This window comes from Equus asinus, chromosome 28 (assembly GCF_041296235.1).
Source record: "Equus asinus isolate D_3611 breed Donkey chromosome 28, EquAss-T2T_v2, whole genome shotgun sequence".
In the NCBI taxonomy this organism is placed as follows: Eukaryota; Metazoa; Chordata; class Mammalia; order Perissodactyla; family Equidae; genus Equus; species Equus asinus.
Genome location: NC_091817.1, coordinates 19456580 through 19476119, shown reverse-complemented (window position 1 = coordinate 19476119; position 19540 = coordinate 19456580). Strand labels below are relative to the sequence as shown.

Here is a 19540-nt window from a genome sequence, read left to right as displayed (position 1 = left end):
TGTACACCTAAAACTTATATAATTTTATAAACCAATGTTATCTGAAAAATAATTTTTTTAAACAATGTGTTTTTGCAAACAAAAAAAATAAAGTACTTCTTATGCACATAACCTACATAAGTTTATTATGAAACTATTTTCAGAGTTCACCTTAAACACTGAATTTGTTGGGCCCAGAGGACTAGTTAATGGCAAGTTAACGGCCATCCCTCCACTAACTTGCACATCCGTGCATGCACTGGTGGCCTTGTGTGAAGTGCTACTAGGTATTGTGCTGGCCCCTGTGATGCCTGAGACAAGGCCCTGCTCTCAGGTGGCCACAGCCATCAGTGTTTGCAGGGTTATGTTAGCTCCAGAAGGCGGTCGGAAGTTTTCTGGGGTGAGGAGGGTTTTGTAACCAGCTCAGGGCTATTCATGCTGCTTGGGTTTGCTGAGGCTGGAGGTGGCCGAGTCGTGGGCTGGGAGGCTGGGCCGCGGTCTAGTGCAGATAGAGCGGCTGTGTACAGAGAGGGGCAGTTCCCATGTGGGAACAACAGCATCTCCGCGCTGGGGGGGCCCCCGCAGGCGGGCTTGCTGGCACCGTCTCGTTTCCTTCTCATGTAAGTTCTGCGTACAGCAGACTCCAGGAACGCTCTGATATGTCTCCTCTCCTTCTAAAGGAAATCCCCTCTCTTTTCTCAGTATTCGTTCAGATTTTCTTTGTTTCTTGGACATTTTAAAAAACTTTTTTAGTTTGAGCTAATTTTAGATTTACAGAAAAGTTGCAAAAGTACGGAGTCTCTGTATACCCCTCCACCAGCTTCCCTTAATGTTAACACCTTACATAATCACAATGAGATGATCAAAACCAGGAATTTGACATTGGTACAGTACTAGTAGGTGAATGACAGCCCTTTCCCGGATGTTCATTTTCCTCTTCCAGGATCCAATCCAGAATTGTACTTTCGATTTACTCGTAATTTGTTGGTTGTCTCTTCCAGCCGGGGACTATTCCTCAGTCTTTCCTTGTTCCCGACCATCTCTAAGGGCACAAAACCCCCAGAGGCATTTCAGGAATGTTAGGTTATAGGGTTTTGCTGCTGGATGGGCCGTTTCAGGTAGTGAGGGTCCCATCATCAGGATCATTCAAGCAAAACTGGGATGATCTAGCTCCATGTTAGATGTTGCAAAGAGAATATATGTAGGCACGGGGACTGGGTTAGATAACTTGGAAGCTACACTGTAGCTCTAACAGTGACAATGATAAACGACGGCTCTCACTGTGGCATCTTGCTTCTGAGCTCAGCACTGTGATCAGCCTACCTGGCTTGCATCCGGCAAATTATTTCATTTTTCTGGGCCTCAGTTTCCTATTCTGTAAAGTGGAGATAATAAGATCACAACTCTCAGAGTAGTTATAAGGAATGAATGGGATAAAGCATTCCAAATATTTGATGCTGTACCTGGAATGTGAAAAATGTTGAATGTGTGTTAATTACTATTCTGTTATTATTATTGTTATTAATCACCAAATATGCACTATTTGCCAGGCATGATGCTAGGCACTTTGCCAACATATCTCACTTTGTCCTCGCTGCTCCGCTCTAAGGTAGTTGTTACCTGCCTTTTCCAGATAAGAACCTGAGGCTCAGAAACGTCTTCAGACCTAATTCTCTCTCTCCTAGAGCCCGTGCTCTTTGACGTGCTGCCCGATGGCCTCGCCCATGACAGTGGAGCTGTTTCATGTGTGTGGTATTTTAGAACTCTTTCTCATTTATGGACTTCAATTTGTCTTTAAAACATTGCTGGAGGGTTGGGACAATGACATCCCATTTGATGGGTAGGGAAAGTAAGGGACAATTTTAGAAGGAATTCTAGATACTTCTCACCCATATACATATTCCTTCTGGCAAGATTCTATGAGAATCTCAACAAGGTCCATCCAAGGCCTTAATAAACGTGCACTGTCTTTCACAAGCATCTTGAATTGTCCTGTGCAGTATCAGTGTGAGCCATCACATCCCCCGCCCATACGGGGACGCCTCCAGCAGGTGGGTCTCAAAGTCTCCATGAGCAGCTGAGGGTAAGGACCTCTAGCTTCTCTCTCAGCCCCGGAGATCTCTGGCTAAGGCAACGTGAAATTATTCCACATTTGCCAAATGAAGCTGTAATTTAGGATTTGTCTTTTCTCCCAGAGAAGCTACACCCTCAAATTGCAAACTGAGACCCCCAGCCACGGAGCCTGGATCTCTTGTGCCTTTGTTTGGATTTTCTGGCTTGAAAGTCCTTGCATTTCAGGAGCAAATGCTGGCCGTGATGCTAATGTCTGGAGAGAGGCGTTAGAGACACTAAGAGAATGTAACAGCAAGCACTTGATGAGGATTTTTAGGCTGCTTAATTTTAAAATGGTTTATGATGAGGATTTTTAGGCTGGTTACTTTTAAAACTACAGACGAGAAGCAGGCTCCGAGGACTGGAATTTTGCTTGCCCTTTTGAGAGACATTTGCATTTGTGAAGGAAGCGGGGGATGAGCTTGTAGGGACCTGAAATTGGCCACCCCAAGGTATGACTCTTTGGCATCGGGATTGTTTTGGGCTGATTGCTTTTGATAAACTGGGACAGGGAAGGAGGCTCTGGGGAATGGAACCTGCCCTTGTTGGGACACATTTAAATCTCTATCTGTAAAAGGTGCCTCCCTCTCTGTACCAGGAAGAAGAAGAGAGATGACCTTATCCCTAGAAACTCTTAATGGGGAAGGCAAGAACTTAAATTGGTTGCTGTCTGGCAATCTCATGTAACTGATTTAGGGTGGTGGCTTCTGACCTTTACTTAATCCAATTTGATTCTTGTCTAAAAGTCATGGGGTCACCCAACAACCAGACCCCACCTGCACTGATACCATTTTAACTTTTTTTTGTTCTTTCCTTTGTCTTCGTAAAGAGATGACTCACATACCTATGCCTTAAATTTAGCCCTAACCCTCAACTCGGGGCAGCAGCAGGAGCTCTGACTGCCCGTGGGTCTTGTCCCCACGCACCAGCTCTGCCTGCCCATGGGTCCTGTCCCCATGCCAGCAGGGGCAGCAGCAGCAGCTCTGCCTGCCCATGGGTCCTGTCCCCATGCCAGCGGGGGCAGCAGAATCGGCAGCAGAGCTCTGACTGCCCATGGGTCCTGTCCCCATGCTATTCTATACTATTCTCTAAATAAAAGAGCACTACTGCCAGATCTTAAGAGTCTAAGAAATCTTTCTTTCGACTCCTTGGCTCACCGACCCCGCATCACATTGACATCTTTAACTCTCAGTGAAAGGAGACCAACCCAAATGGGGGGTTAGGAAAGGCAAAAATCCGTTTAGCTCAAAACATATTCTCTGAGCACTGTGCATATTGGGGGCCATGGATAAATGAGACTTGATCCCTGGAGACATGAGAAGGATCTCTTAAAAGAGAGAGAGAAAAGGAAGGAAGGAGAGAAAAAAGAGAGAGAGAGAAAGAAAGGAAGAAAGAAGGAAGGAAGGAAGAAAAAAAGAAAGAATTTAAGGCTTTGAAAAAAAGATTAGAGAAGGTGGCTTAGGAATCTTAATTATTAAAGCTTAACCCCCCTGCTGTTGTCCAGTTCATCCAAGGAGATTACTTCCTGTGTTTTCTTCTAGTGTTTTGATTCTGGGAGATTTAACACTGTCCCCTGGCTCCAGACAATTGAATACAGTCATGGCTCAAGCTGGTTTAGTGACAAACCATGAACTATTTTATTCTTTCGCCAAAAAAACTTAGCAAATGAGGTAATGAACATGAGCATCGTGTCTCACTCATGATTACTATGTAATTAATTCATGTTAGTAAGAAAAAATTCACTCCAGGGCTGCCATATGTGGCTTCGTTTTATTTTTTGTTTACTTGTCTGTGAGAGTAATGGTATTTGTATTATTTACCATCTGAAGGCCTATGAAAAAGTCTTTGCCTTCTAAAGCTGCCTTGTTTTTCAGAGATTTCTACTTCCACCTGGAAAGGTGTGAGTGAGAATCATTTGTTCTGAGCTGACCGAACTGATGGTTTTGGACTGTGTCCATGGAGGCCATGCCGCAGTGGTGCTGGTGGTATTTGGTCTCTGGTGATGACTTCCAGATGATGATGCAGCCTGAGGTTGTCAGATCTTCCAAATTTCTAGAAGTTAGGAGTCTAGCTCTATAGGTAACATCTCCCAATTTTTTCTTTTAAAGGTCCATGTTTTTTGTTTTTGCATGGAAAGATTCGCCCTGAGCTAATATCTGTTGCCAATCTTCTCCCACTTTTTTTTCCTCCCCAAAGCCCCAGTGCATGGTTGCATATCCTGGTTGTAAATCCTTCTAGTTCTTCTGCGTGAGCCACCACCACATGGCAACTGACAGATGGGTGGTGTGGTTTTGCACCCAGAAACCAAACCCGGGCTGCCGAAGTAGCAAGTGACAAACTTTAACCACTAGGCCATTGGGGCTGGCTCTAACATCTCTCAATTTTCAAATTTTGTCAATTGTTACTGTTATTAAAATTATTGTTTTACCTTGTGAGATCTAAACAAAACGTGAGCCTAGGCTGTTTTTTGGCATCCAGGTGAGGATGGAACTGGTATGGCCTAAGGTCAGGGAGCGGCCTTGTGGCCGTTGCTTTCCTCACTCACGGTTTCCCTGATCGGGACAGATTCACAGAGACCTGTGCAAGCCACATCCACAGCTCTTCTATAGAAATTCACTGTTTTGTGGTCTTTGAGGAACTCTAGGGTGCTGCTTGAGAAACAAACGGGGCAATGAATGTGAAATACTAGTTTTAAAAACTAGCTTTGAAGCTGGAGACCTCCACTCTCCCTGGCCAGCAGGGCATTTCTTTGGTCTACACAGGATGTATCTGCACTCCCGAGCCTTGTGTACATCCTCTGTGCCACACAGCTGGCCAGCTGCACACCTTTCTGTTACCTGCTAGATCCCTGTAGGCATTTGAGTCCCAACCCCTTCTTTAAGCCATTTGTCACCAGCATCTCAGGAAAAGGCACACACGCGCAGCTGGCTTTAAGATTTTGGAATGGGACAGAGAACAAGGTAGGCCCAGGGCCAGAAGGGAGAAATGTAGTTCTTCCCCGTTCCGGTTCAAGGATGCTCAAATGTTCTGCATCCCACGTATGGAAACCTACAAGGCCCCGACCTCTCCAGCACATTCTGTCACCTGGCCAAGTCCTACTTTCTCCTTAGGCCACAACTTCTAGGTCCCCGAGCAGGATTTATTTGTTCCACTTCCGCGTCCCTATTGTATTCTGGGGCCAGCTAAACACCTTGATCATGTTCTGCACAAGTTTTCACTTGAGGAATCCACAGCCACAAGCTGCTAGAGGTATGGGTCCTTTGTATTTCCCTTGGTCTCCTCTGGACCCACGATATTTTCTGGCTCACGGTAGGGGGTCAAAAATATTTGCCAATTAAGAAACAACAAAGATAAAAATGTCTTCAAAGTGGATGCGTGTGTACCATTGAAAACCTTCCCGATTTTGTAGTCTTGCCCTGGACCCTTCCCCAAGAACACTGTGATCAGGCAGGGGGGCTATGGGTGCCCTATTCCCCTTGTCTTCTTTTTCGTCATTGGCGGCAAGAGGTAGTGTGGAAAGGAAAGTTCCGAGACTTTTCTCCTTCTCATCATCCACGCCATTGATGGGGGAGCAAACCAACCTCTTCTACAATGGAGTTTTCTGCAAACCTCCAACTGGTGGAATCCAATTCGTCAATCCCGTATCAGAGCAGCAGATCAGGATATCGTGTTCCCTTGTGCTGACCACCGCTGGCCTGATGGGAGGCAGGCCTGGGGGGAGGGCTAAGACAGAAGCAAAATGGGGGAGGGGAGGAGGCAGGGGAGAGCTCTCCATGTGAATTTCTCCCTCTGCCTGCTTCCAACTCGTAAATTAACAACAGTGGACCTTGTTAAGTGCAGCTTCACAAATTAATATGAAATATAGTGCTTTTTCATAAGCTCGAGAACCAGATTTAAAAGCGTATTGGTGTTTGTACACAGCAGGCCGTAATGATCCATTATCCTGCAGACAGAGGAGCTTGCCGCAACACATAAAGAAGATGCAATTGGGCCATCTGCTTTGATTTCTGCAGCGTCCCCAGAGATCCAGGGGAGGAGTTGACAGTCCTCTCCATCTGCCCTTACATTATCAATTACAGTTGAATTATGCTGTGTGCTGCAGGGCTGGCAGATACGGATGGGAGATTGTGGCACCTGAAAAATATAGAAGAAAATCCATATGTTGGGAGCCAGCTGTTTATTTACAAGTCCTTGACATATTTCCTCACTTCCTCGGCTGCTGCCTTTTTTAAGGTTCCTAGAGACATTTCAGTTTAGTGTGAACTTGAGAAGAAATTAGGTGTAACAGCACAGCACCACATGAATAATATTTCAGTTTCCTTTTTTACAGTTGAAATGCACACGGAGCAAAAAACATCAGGTCGAACAGATTTTAAATTATGAAAAAAAAATAGGTTGTGAAAACATCTGGGGCGGCTGCTACAGCTTGTTATGTTTATAAAACATGTTGGAACAGGCGGGGCCGTGCACACTGTACATTTTTGGCAGCTTAGAAATCATGTGTAAAACTGCAACTTTTATGAAATGGGAAGTGTTTATGAAAGCTTAGGGAGCAGGGAGGCAGAGAGCGGAGTGGCCGGCACTTTCATGAGGTCTCTGACCGCAGCTTCTAGGAATGCTGCTTTAAGATGCAATGTTTTGTTTTGTAGTTTTTCTTTTCAGCAAGGGGCTTAACTTGTTCCTGGTTCAGTTGGTTCTAGACTGGTGAGGTGGAGAGCTCCCACGCGGTCTGGTTGCGCTTGTGTTTTGTGTTACGGGATTGCGGCCAACCGTGGGGGAGTTTACACTTCATTCTCATTTCACACCGTGTCCTCTCCCCACATCCACTCAACCAGAGGGTCTGTGGCTGTGTTTGCTCAGCTGAGAGTTCCAGCTCAGGGCGTCTAGAGGTTTGGGGAAGAGTTGCTGCGATTCAACATTTGCAGGTGGCAGGGACAACCTATGGAGAGGGACAGCCTAGGAGGGGAGGCTATTTTTGCAGATCCCTCAAAAGCAGAGATGCTTGTAGGATAAATGAAGAGAAGTCAAGCCTTCATGAATTAGATGTCAACCTCCAATTTTCCACCATTCACTTGCCACTCGGGCCAATTCAGAGGGCCTCTTGGCCTTTAGGTAAACTCCAAGATCCCAGCACTTAACACTTTCTTGCATTATATTTTGGACATATCTTATAATTTTGAGGTCAATAATTGAGAGCTTCCTGAAGGAAAGGATGAGTTTATTTATTTTTGCTTCTTTCTTAAAATCAGCATGGCACCCGCCATTCCCTGAGAGTTCATAAAATGTTGGATGAATGAATGAATGGATGAATGAATGATGTCAAGGATTTTCTGTACATTAAATAAGTTTAACAGCAAGTGCAGAGTCAAGGAACTATAGAACTCTGTCTGCCTGTGACATGCCATTGGGACAGCAGCTGTCTGCTGCTAAAGATGCCTCCTCTAACTTGACCACTGTAGACAAGAGCATGACTTTCTCTTTGTGACTTCTGGGCACCTCCCTGGGGAAGAGAGGGACACCATGGGCGTTGTGTTCACAGGCTATACTGGTCATTCCTCTGCTTTGTCCCATAGCCTCTTGGCCACTGGAGGATGACTTGCTCCCCATCCCTTCTGAGTCTTTCCTGTCTGCTCATGGCCCTTGTGCTCATCTGTAGTCCCATGGAAATGAGGTCACGTGTGCACAGGGCATGAGAGCTTCCATACTACAGCACTAGGACTGTAGTAATAATTTGTGGGGCCCAGTGCAAAATTAAAATGTGGGGCTCCTTGATCAAAAGTTAAGAGTTTCAGGGACCAGCCAGCCCAGTGGCATAGCAAAGTTCTCACGTTCCGCTTCGGTGGCCTGGAGTTTGCCAGTTCGGATCCTCGGTGTGCACATGGCACCGCTTGTCAAGCCATGCTGTGGTAGGCATCCCACATATAAAGTAGAGGAAGATGGGCACAGACGTTAGCTCAGGGCCAGTCTTCCTCAGCAAAAAGAGGAGGATTGGGGGAAGATGTTAGCTCATGGCTAATCTTCCTCAAAAAAAAAAACTGAGTTTCAAGAGGCAGCCCTGATGGCCTAGCAGTTAAAGTTTGGCATGCTCCACTTCAGCAGCCCAGGTTTGGTTCCCAGGTTCAGAACCACACCACTGGTCTGCCAGTAGTCATGCTTTGGCAGCAGCTCACATAGAAGAACCAGAAGAACTTACAACTCTACACAACTATCTACTGGGGCTTGGGGGTGGGGAAAAAAAGGAGGAAGATTGGCATAGATGTTCGCATAGGGCAAATCTTCCCCTGCAAAAAAAAAAAAAAACTTCATTAAAAATAAAAACAATTAAGAATTTCAAGATGGTGAGAGCAGAGCATTAACTAAGCACAGAGCCCTTCTGAGCAGAGGCCCCTTCTAAGTGCGGGCCCTGCGCAACTGCACGGTTCCCACACCCGTTAAACCAGCACTGCTGCTGCTGCTGCTGCCACAGCTACTGGAGCCAGGCCCACTACTACGAATTTTATTATTTCTCCTTCCCTTCAATCTCTTTTCCCCTTTTCCCCTTCCTCCTCCTTCTTGTCCCTCTTCTTTCTCCTGCTCCTAAAGACATTGTGCAAGAATCTCTTACCCTGCTTCCTGTCTCCAGCCTTCCTTTTGCCCCAGTTTCTTCACTCAGATGCGAATGGAACCTCCTTGAAAGGTGGTCTCACCTCTGTTCTTTTCTACCTGTGGTTTCTCTTCTGACTGACTTGAACTCGCTTAGTTGGGTTTCGATCCCTCTCTCAAGAGACCTAAGCTAACTGTGCCCACGTCAGAGGGTTGCTCTGTTGCTTCATTAATAATACAAAAGAATGGACACTAACCTGTATTCACCATTTTGCATGTTCTCTGAAACATGGTAGGTGCTCACAGGAGACCAGCCAGCCTCGTCTTCCCCTTCAGCCTTCTCCTCATCATTGTTTTAATCGACTCCATCATCTACCCAGCAGGAATCATTGGGTCTAGGCAAAATTTTCTTCTTTTGTTTTTGCATGTGTCATGATCAATTTTCTCCCCTATTCCTTAGTTTTGGTTTTTTATTTGTTCATTCAGTCATTTATTTATTTAGCATCACTTATTGATGCCTAGAATATACGAAGATTGACAAAAGTCCAGGATATCCTCTATTATTTTTGAATATTTTTCTTTTTCCACCTTCTCTTTCACGTCTATAGTCTCCTTTCATGCTCATATCATACTTACGTGAAAGGATATAGCAGTAAAACTGCTCAGAGAGGTGAACTAAATTGGCCAAGATTACCCGGAAGTTTAGTGGCTGTTATGGACTAAATTGTACGTGCTGCCTCTAACCCAGCCTGAATTCATTTGTTGAAGCCCTAACCCCTGTGTAACTAGACTTGGAGATGGGGCCTTTAAGGAGGCAATTATATTACTGCTGTCATATAATTACGCTGGTGTCCTTACAGGAGGAGGAAGAGACACCAGAGAGCTCTCTCCCACCATGTGCGCACAGAGGAAAGGCCGTGAGAGGACACAGGCAGAAGGTTCCTGTCTGAAAGCCAGGAAGAGAGCTCCCACCAGAAACCAAATTTGCTGGCACCTTGATCCTGGACTTCTACCTCCAGAAATGTGAGAAAATAAACTTTTTGTTGTTTAAGCTACCCAGTCTGTGACATTTTGTCATAGAACAACCTGAGCAGACAGATATGGTGGCAAAGCCATGATAAAAACCCAGCATCTGCATGCTCCTGAGCTAATGCTCCTCACACAGAGCAGTAACTTCTGAGCTAGCCTGTAAATTCCTTGCAGATGGTGACCAAGACTTTTACTCCTACTTTTACATCTTCCAGTGACTCCAAGTGAGCATACAGGAGAGACAAAATGAAAATGAATGAATGCCTGAGGGAGAGACAAAAATCGTTAATGCTCCATCAGCTGGTATCCTTGATCACTTGTTTTGGTTATCTTTTGTTACTTAACAAATCACCATGTTGATGGCTTAGAACAGCAACAGCTATGCACCTGTTCCAGATTCTGCAATTTGGGCAGTGCTCGAGAGGTAGAGCTCATCTTTGTTCCCTGTGGCCTCAGCTGGGTTGGCTCCTATGTGGCTGGATGCGCTTCTGGGAGGGCTTGCTCCTATGGACAGCAAGTTGGAATGCTGGCTTCCAGCTAGGAGCTCAGCTGGGTCGTGTTGCTGCCCCACAGGCCCTCTTTCCGGCTGGGCTTCTCCCATCGTGATGGACAGGTTCCCAGAGGAGCATCCCGCGAGCAAGTGTTCAGAGAAGACAAGTCCCACGTCCAAGCCTGGACTGCCCAACACAGAAGCGACTAGCCACATGTGGCTATAGAGCACTGGAAATGTTTAAGTCTGGATCCAGACATGCTTTAAGTGCAAGATATACAGCAGAATTTGAAAACTGTCTAAAAAATAAAAGGTAAAATATCTTTTTTAATATTGATCACATTTTGAATGATAACGTTTTAGGTATATTGGGCTTAAAAAGACATACTATTAAAATTAACTTTGTTCCTTGTACTCTTTTTAATGTGGCTGCTAGATAATTGGAAATTATATCAGTGGTTACATTGTATTTCTATTGTGCTGATCTCTGAGTTTACCAGGCCTCTGCTCACATCACACTTGTTACTTACCGAGCCAGAGCTGGTCACGTGACCAAGCCAGAGCTATCCTGGGAAGGGGGTGCACAAAGGTGTGAATCCCGGGAGGGGGGTTCATGGGAAACCACCCATGGAACAATCTGCCATAAATTCCAAGGTTTCCATTTTGTTCAAATTAAAAAAACAACATCATGCAAATTTGTAAAATGACCTGATATAAAAAGCTCTATAAAAAGTCAGAGAAAAATCTTCCAGCTTTTACGTAATAGGACGTTGTACTTTAAGTGTTTCATCAGCGATTGTTCAAGAAGTATTAACCACCTGCCGAAGCACCCGGCACAGAGGCAGAGAAGTAAAGGTTCTCCTGTGGCTTCAGACTTGAGAAATTCACAATGAATTTCCAGAACGGAAGAGTGAACAATATAAAACTGTGCCTTTTGAAGAGCTAGTTGTGTGTTACGGGGGCTGCTTGCTTATCTGTGGACTCTCCGGTTAGATCAGGTCTTTCTTCTGTTATGTGTCTCTCCCCATCTAGGGTTGCTGAGATTCTAATTCAGGAGACTGGAGGGAGAACCAATGTAGGAATGTCTGATGAGTATAATTTAGTGAGATAATTTTTATGTGCGTCTCTGGTCGAGAACCACAGCAGGGCATGATTCATGTGTGTTCAAAGGAGATGGAGGAAGTAGAGGAATGGGGTTGAGGGTGTTTCTGGAAGAAGGAATCCTTAGAGGTGGGGCAGGCTTCAGCCCCTGAAAAGAATTCAGAGGATGCTAACACTTTCACAATATTGCGTAAAATCAGCAGACAAAATTTCTGAGATTGCTTCACCCTCAGGTGTCTTGGGGATGAGCGTGGCAGAGAAATGAGTTTCAAAGTTTTGGTCTCAGATGAGGAGCTTGGGTTATGATGGCCACACAGGGATGGAACATGGCTGCAATAATTTGCTAGAACTGCCTTAATAAAGTACCACAGACGTGGTAGCTTAAGTGACAGAAATTCATTTTATCACTCTTCTGGAGGCTGGAAGTCTGAGATCAAGGGGTTGGTTTCTTCTGAGGCCTCTCTCCTTGGCTTGTAGATGCCGTGTTCTCCCTGCGTCTTCACCTCATCCTCCCTCTGTTGCGTCTGTGTCCTCATCTCCTCTTCCTAAAAGTCTACCAGTCCTATTGGAGTAGGGCCCCCCTAACACGCCCCTTTTAACTTAATCTCATCTTTAAAGGCCCTGTCTCCAAATACAGTCATGTTCTGAGGTATTGGGCATTAGGACTTCAACGTATGGGTTTTTGAGGAATACAATTCAACCAATAACAAATGATTTTTAAAATGGGCCCTCTCTCTGGCAGAATGATTACTGTGTTCAAAAACATAAAAACTTGTTCAAAGAGCAGAGATAGATATCATCTCCCAGATACATTACAAAGTTGCCTCTTTCTTACTTTCCGCGGCCACCTTGCTGTGATGAAATGAGACCAAAAGGCATAGTGCCTTTAAAAGGAAAGCTGAGGGTTTCAGGGGTCTGTTGCTGCTTATACGTATGCGTGCACACACGTTTCCAGGGCCCTGTCTGAGGCCCCTCATTCCCCTTGCTGGGGTCAGAAGCAGGGCCTTAATTAGAACAAAACACAGTCCTGGGCATGGGACAGAAGCCTTCTCCGTGAACCCGGGATGGCGCTGGGCTGTAGATCTGAGTGTCCCCCATCCTACAGCCCGCCACGTCTGGGTTGAGTCACAACCACGTGAGAACCCTTTCCTCCTCTGCTTCAGTGCCTGGGGTTTTGCACACAGGAGGTGATTAATACTTGCATAATCACTGCTGAAACATCTAAAATACTAGATTCTATTCTATACTGAAGATGGGAGTTTTTTCTTTGACTTTGTATAGCGTTTTTGTATCAGGGCATTTTACAAAATTGCATTATATTGTTTTTAAAATTGATCGAAATGGAAACTTTGGAAGATACGGTACAATCCCAGCCCTGGGGGTCTAGTGGTTACAATTCAGCACTCTCACCTCCCCGCTCATTTCCCCGTTAGGGATCCACACCACTTGTGTTTTGGTTGTCACACTGTGGCGGCTGAGAGTTGCTGGGATACTGAAGTTAAGCCATTGGAATTTCAAACGCCAGCAGGGTCACCCGTGGGGGACAGGTTTCAGCGGAGCTTCCAGACTAAGACAGAAGAGGACAAAGGACCTGGCTACCCACTCCCGAAAAACTTGGCCATGAAAACCCTGTGAGCAGCAGCAGAGCGCTGTCTGATACGGCGCCAGAAGGTGAGAGGATGGCGCAAAAGACCAGGCTAGGGCTCCGCTCCGCTGTCCACAGGGGCACTAGGAGTCAGAATCCACTCAACAGCACTAACAACAGCAACAGTTTGGTTAAGACAGAGGGCAAAGCACACCAGAAAGAAGGAACAGCATGTGCAAAAGCTGAGAGGAAGCAAGGTGAATTCAAAGGATTGAAAGTTGCCCAGTGTGCTCGCAGTGGAAAGGCAAGGGGGCGTAAGTGGGAGATATGCTCTGAGGCTTTAACGGTGTGTCAGTTTGGGATGAGGAGGATCATGGAAACTTCCATCTGTGTCTTGGAGGGCTTGCCAAGTGGACTGACGTGTCTTCATTCACTGTGTTGTTTTTCATGCCTACCACCCTGTGTCAGAACTTCTCAAGAAGGATTCGGGTCGAGTGGGTACCACCTCCATGTCTCAGAAGTCATCATCAGCCCAGTCTCTTCTCCTTAACCCCCATCCTCCGTAGCACCAGAACTTCGTAGTAGGTGGGTACAAAAAGAATGTGTTTCTCGACTACACGGCTCTATCCTAACCTCCTCCTTACACATTTTCTGGGGCCACCCCCGATGCTCCCATGAGGACTACCTCCCATGTCCTCTGATAACACCCGGTCTGACAGCAGCAGTCCCACTGGACGTCTGCCATTTTTTCTCTCTCTGGCTCCACTTTCCAGAAACCTTACCTGTCAGGCTGCTTGCAGGTGTCCTGGAGTGGCTCCTGCTGATGATGCCCAGGGAGGCTCCACTCCTGTGTGTGCCCAGGGTCTCAACCTCAGGGAGTGACAATCCCGTCCTCCCAAATCCTCAGGCAAGGAAAAGTGGGAGTCAGCGAAGACTCACTCCTGAATTCCCGCAATTCTTGGTCATTTTCTTCCTTGCCCTTTCTTCTGCCTGGGATGCTCTTTCCTCAGATGTTTGTGGCTCCTTTCCTTACTTCCTTCAGGTCTTGTCTCAAACATACTCAGAAAGGGCTTCTCGGCCGCTCTAGAATAAAAACACCCCTCACGGTTTATCTTCCTTACCCTAACTTCTTCACATTTTTCTTTTTACCTGTTTTAGCATGTTCCTGGAAAGCTAATGTCCCTTGATGCTGCTGAAGTCATAACTCACTTATCCTCCATTCATTCAGTGCACAAATGCTTTAGAGCACCTACTATGTGACAGGGACCACGCTATGTTATAGAGATAAAGAGAAGAACGAAGGAAAGACTTCTGCCCTCTTTCTAGTGAGAGACACTAGTACCAAAGACATTAACGAACACATTCAATCGTTCACGATGGCAGCAGGGGGACCCGCTGGGGCCACCTTAACTGGAGGGTCACAGAAGGCTTTTGTGAGGAAACGGTCCGCAAGAACCAGTGGTGCCAGCCTCTACTCTGTCACCTTTGAGCTCTCACCCCTCTCGTGATGTGGGCTCTGATCCAGGGCCAGGGGCTGGGCAGGGAGCAGATGCTGTCATCCCCCCAATGGGTCTATCTTCCTCCCTTTTCTACTTTCACCTTCCGCCAGTTCCAAGGCAAAGCTTCCAAGCATGAATATTGCTGGGACAAATAGAGGATCCAGGTGGGTGGCTGAGAAGATGGCCCCTCCCCATTAACAGAGTGGCGGCTCTGGGGTAGCCTCGTGCCGTAACGTCTTGGAACATTTCACCCCACCTGGAGACTGCTTTCCTACACCTAATTTTGCAGCCCCTTTAATCTCTGGAAACTCAAAGTTCTTCAAGGTATAAAACAATGACCTTTCAAAATGTAAATCTGATCCTACCACCCACCTCCTCTAGCTGAAAACCTTACAGTGGCTTCTCGCTGCTCTGAGGTAAAAGCCACTTCTGTCCGCGGCTTGAGGACCTTGTGTGGTCTGGCTCCAGCCTTTCCAGCCCCACCTGCCGTTACCACCCCCTCATGTCCACTGCGGTTACACTGGACACCTTCAATCCTTTGGATTCCCCCATTCCCTTCCAGCTTTTGCACACGCTGTTCCTTTCTTACAGAATGCTTTTCCATCCATTTTAACCACAGTAACTCATCCTTAATATTTAACTCAAACTTACTTCCTTAAGGAAGACTCTCATGATCCTTTTATAGCATGTGGTATGGTTGCAATCTGATATCGATCTCTCTGACACCTGATTCTTGTTGTCTGCCATGTTGGAGAGCAAGTCCTATGAGGTCAGGAACTGTGACCACTTCTTCTGACCACGGTTATACCCAGCCTTGACACAGGGTCTGCAGGATAGTATGTACTTGTTAACGTTTGTTGAATGAGTGAACGATTGAATGAGTGAATAAAGATCTCTTTCTTTGTACTGCCCTTCAGGCATAAACAACATCAATAACAGTTGCTGGAGAAAAAGGCCGTCCCTGTCCAGGCACACAGTCCACTGCGTTAGAACATAGTGGGTCATCCTTGCTAAGAGGCAAGTCCGTTCCTCTTGCAAGTTGCTGATTTGTCAGTTTCACTAGAGAGAGTCCTACCTTGGAGACAGTGATGTTCACGTTGGGGTCAGTTGGGGGCGTGGTCTAGGGAAGAACACTCAGCATGAGCTGACCTATACTTCTGCATCACAGTTTTCTGTACGAATGTTCGTGGGTGCCAATATACATATAGAGAAGACCTCTACATTTATTTTCCCACCTTTTCTTTTCAGCTGTTTCTTCCTCCTCAACCCAAGTTACAGTTTTTTCCAAATGTTGTTGGTATAAACGGAATAAAATCGGTCAGGATCATAAATCAGATTCAAGAGGAGTGAGCAGCATGGGTTCCTGGGATGACTGCCCCTCTCCCCTCCTCTATAATTTATTGTTTTTCTTCCAGAGGAAGCCAAATGATATTTCTCTAATTAACAGACATGGGCAACTATCGTATAAATCAACATCACACCCTTTTTAGTGATGCAATCACTGTATGATCGGGGATATAAATTAAACATCACAAATGCATCTCAAGCAGCAAAACATAATGGAATAAGAGAGAGGGGCTGTCTGGCTCTGGGGACTGTAGCATCAAGAGGGTATCTTCACTCCAGGAGCTGCTGATTTCATGCCACCGTAACCTGGGAGGTCTATCCTGCCCGTGGAAGGGACGCGGTACATTCATCTCTCTTGTCTGTTGCCTGTAGGTGTGATCCGGTGTGTGTACACTGGAGAGCCCAGGATCTGGGTGGAAATATCATCTTTGGTACTTAGTCCCTGCGTGACATTTGGGAAGTCACTTGCTTCCATGAGCTCTATTTTATCATCTGTAAACTGGAGATAATCGTAGTACTTACTTCATAATTGTGGGCAGTAATGCATGAATGCATGCGAGGCACTTAGGCTAGTTCTGACATGTGAAGGGAAGTTTAATTCATTTAAACTCTTGTGATTGTGATTATCAGTATTATTATCCCCAGCCTCTCTCCATTTTAGTATGCATAATCTCTTAAAATGCTGATTTCTGGGCCACGAACCCCACAGTCTGACTCCACAATATGAGGTAGAGCCTAGGACTCCGCATTTTCACAACCTTAGTGATATTTCTGATGTTGGCAGTCTGTGACTCACAATTGGAAAACGCCGCTCTATGGCATGCATGGAAAACTGAGGCACTGCCGAATCCATAGCTCAGTCTAAATTCTACTAGCTAGGAACATGACAGGGCCACAAACACCCAGGGAACCGATTTAAACTTATTTTTATATTGCCTTCTGGAAAGTGGACTCTGGGTGGGCTTTGATGGGGACACCATCCTTTCCCCACCCCCTTAACGCAGAGCTAAATTCCTGTAGGTATGGATGGTGGCTGGGAGATGAGGCCCCCTCTGGAGATAAGGGTGGAGGACATGAGCAACAGTGAATCCTTTCTACGCACACAGCTTGGATCTGCTCCCTTCCTCCCTTCCCCTTTTTTCCTTCCCCAAATTTGGTAATTATTTTAATAGTTCCTCCCAACCTGAAACTCGGGGAGGGGATAATATGTTACAGTTCGTAAAACGTTTATCTATTCATGATCTCTTGTAAAATTCCTGATCTCGTGAGACCAGCAGGAAAGAGAGATTATTATCTCCATTTAACAGATGAGAAAACTGAGGTTCAGAAATAAAAGGGTTTTCCTGAGGTCCCACAGTTCTTAAGGGATAAGTGAGTCTTGGTTCCAGGATTTTTAATCCTAAATCTACAACAATTTCTCACTGTGACATAGGGCCTTTGGTCTTTTCTCTTGCTTAAAAACAATCATTGCAGCCTGCGTGCAATCATGTATAGAAAATCGTTATATTTTGAGATGGAGCACAGGTGTGTCTGTGTCAGTGTCTCTATCTGTGTGTGTGTTGGGGGTGGTGGTGTAGAGCCACCTGTTATAGCTCCTTGTCCCCCTGCCCCTCCAACTTCTGGGTCCCCTCAGTACTATCCCAGCCACCCCCAACCTCTGGGTCCCAGTTATGTTTTCCATTTTCTAACGAAAGAAACACTGTGTTGAGACTCTCTTCCTGACACTTGAAGCATGTTCAGTAGCCACTGTCTCTAGAAGTCAGGGGGAATTTTGTAGAAGATGGAGCTCACAACATTTGGAAAGTTGGAAGGATGATGTGTTTGAGGCCACATGGGGCATTTCCTTCTCCCCTCTGTCCCTTCTCCCATTCGGTCGTCTAGGCATTGTGTGATCACTGCTCAAGGAAGGCTGATCCAACCACAATGGGGAGAGAAAGGAGGAGTGCTGGGTTGGCTCCTGCATTTCCAAAGCCCAATGCACAGTGAGGGGAAGATGCGTGAGCACAAACTGAGCGTGGATCTGGGGAAAGCCTAATAAGCGAGGAATAAAAGACAGCTCTGGACTTCGGGAAAGGAAAGGATGGCAAGGAGGTAGAAGGAGAGAAGTGGGTGGGCTTGTGAGGTGGGCTCTGAATGGAAGGAGCATGTGGGGCAGAGCAGAGCCAGCATCCAAAGGCTCTTCAGCCTCTGTGAAAGCATCCTCTCAAGAAGACCTTGTCCATGGTTTACACTTGCGAGGTGAAAGAAGGCCTCTTTTGTATCAGCAGAGCACCCAGCCGCCGCTCAGTTTAGTGTAACATACAGCCTGTCCTGGGGAACACAGCAGCTGCCCTCCCCGTCGGACAAGTCCCTTTGACCCAGCCAGCATGCTGTGGGTTGACTGGCCCCAAGACTGATCACTGTCCTCCTCCAACCTACCTCAGGGGGCCTACCCCCATTTCAATAACTTGGGACACTTGTATACGTCTGAGGCCAACGGTGTGCTCATTGGGCACCCAGAGGGTGTGGTTGGGGGTTTCTTTTTTGAGTTTTATTTAGAACACTTTATTTTGTTAGAGCAGTTTTAGGGTCACAGCAAAACTAAGAAGAAAGTGCAGAGATTTCCCATATACTCCCTACCCTGCCACGTGCATAGCTTTCCCATTATCCACACCCCCCCACCAGCGTGGGACATTTGTCACAATTGATGAACCTACACTGGCACATCATTATCAACGAGAGTCCATAGTTTGTATTAGGGTTTACTCTTGGTGTTATATATTCTACAGGTTTGGACAAATGCATAATAACGTGTATCCATCACTATAGTATCATATAGAATAGTTTCACTGTCCTGAAAATCCTTTGTGCTCTGTCCCCTACCCTTGGCAGCAACTAATCTTTTTACTGTCTCCATAGTTTTACCTTTTCCAGAATGTCATATAGTTAGAATCATACCGTATGTAGCCTTTACAGATTGGTTTCTTTCAATTAGTAATATGCATTTAAGGTTCCTTCATGTCCTTTCATGGCTTGATAACTCATTTCTTTTTGGTGCTGAATAATAGTCCATCATCTGGATGTACCACAGTTTATTTATCCCTTCACCTCCTTAAGGCTTTCTTGATTGTTCCCAAGTTTTGGCAATTATGAATAAAGCTGCTATAAACGTTACGTGCAGGTTTTTTTGTGCATGTAAATTTTCAGCTCCTCTGGGTAAATACCAAGGAGCATGATTACTGGATTGTATGGCAAGAGTGTGTTTAGTTTTGTAAGAAAGTACTAAACCATCTTCCGAAGTGGCTGTGCCATTTCGCAGGCCACCAGCTGTCAATACGAGTTTCTGTTGCTCTACATCTTTGCCAACTTTTGGTGTTTTCAATCTTCCAGATTTGGACCATTCTAATAGGTATGCAGTGGTGTCTCATTGTTGTGGTGGTGGAATCATAAAGAAAGCCCTGGGCATCAGAGTTTAAGTGGGACGAGTTGGGCCATCTCAAAGATCTCCCCTATCCTCAGAGCCAAGACAGTCATCAGTAAACCTCTGCTACATATATGTACATGGGGAAAAGGCCATGTAATTTTGTGCCACGTCAAATATAATTTTGTACTATGTTTGAATATAGGCATATGAATACAAGTGCCGATAGTTAAAAAAAAACTATAGGAAGGAAAACTTGAAATGAGAAAATATGTTGATTCTTATTCATGAGAGAATTTGTGAATCAGTTGACGCATTATCCATTGGCCACAAATCTGAAAAGGAGAGGCACTATTTGATTGCAGTGACAAGATGGCGGCCCCCCTTGTGAAGCATCAGTTTCCAGGTGCTTTTGC

General features: G+C 45.7%; 1 long non-coding RNA gene across 1 annotated transcript in view; it reads left to right on the top strand.

Annotated features, from left to right (window-relative positions):
* The window catches only part of LOC123281730 (uncharacterized), a 38217-nt gene extending 19350 nt beyond the window's left edge, over positions 1-18867 (top strand). Inside the window, exons 4-6 of the long non-coding RNA XR_011499085.1 lie at positions 9534-9696; positions 10276-10505; positions 12727-18867. This is a non-coding gene — a long non-coding RNA (uncharacterized lncRNA). The remainder of the gene's footprint in view (positions 1-9533; positions 9697-10275; positions 10506-12726) is intronic.
* Positions 18868-19540: the final 673 nt, after the last annotated feature.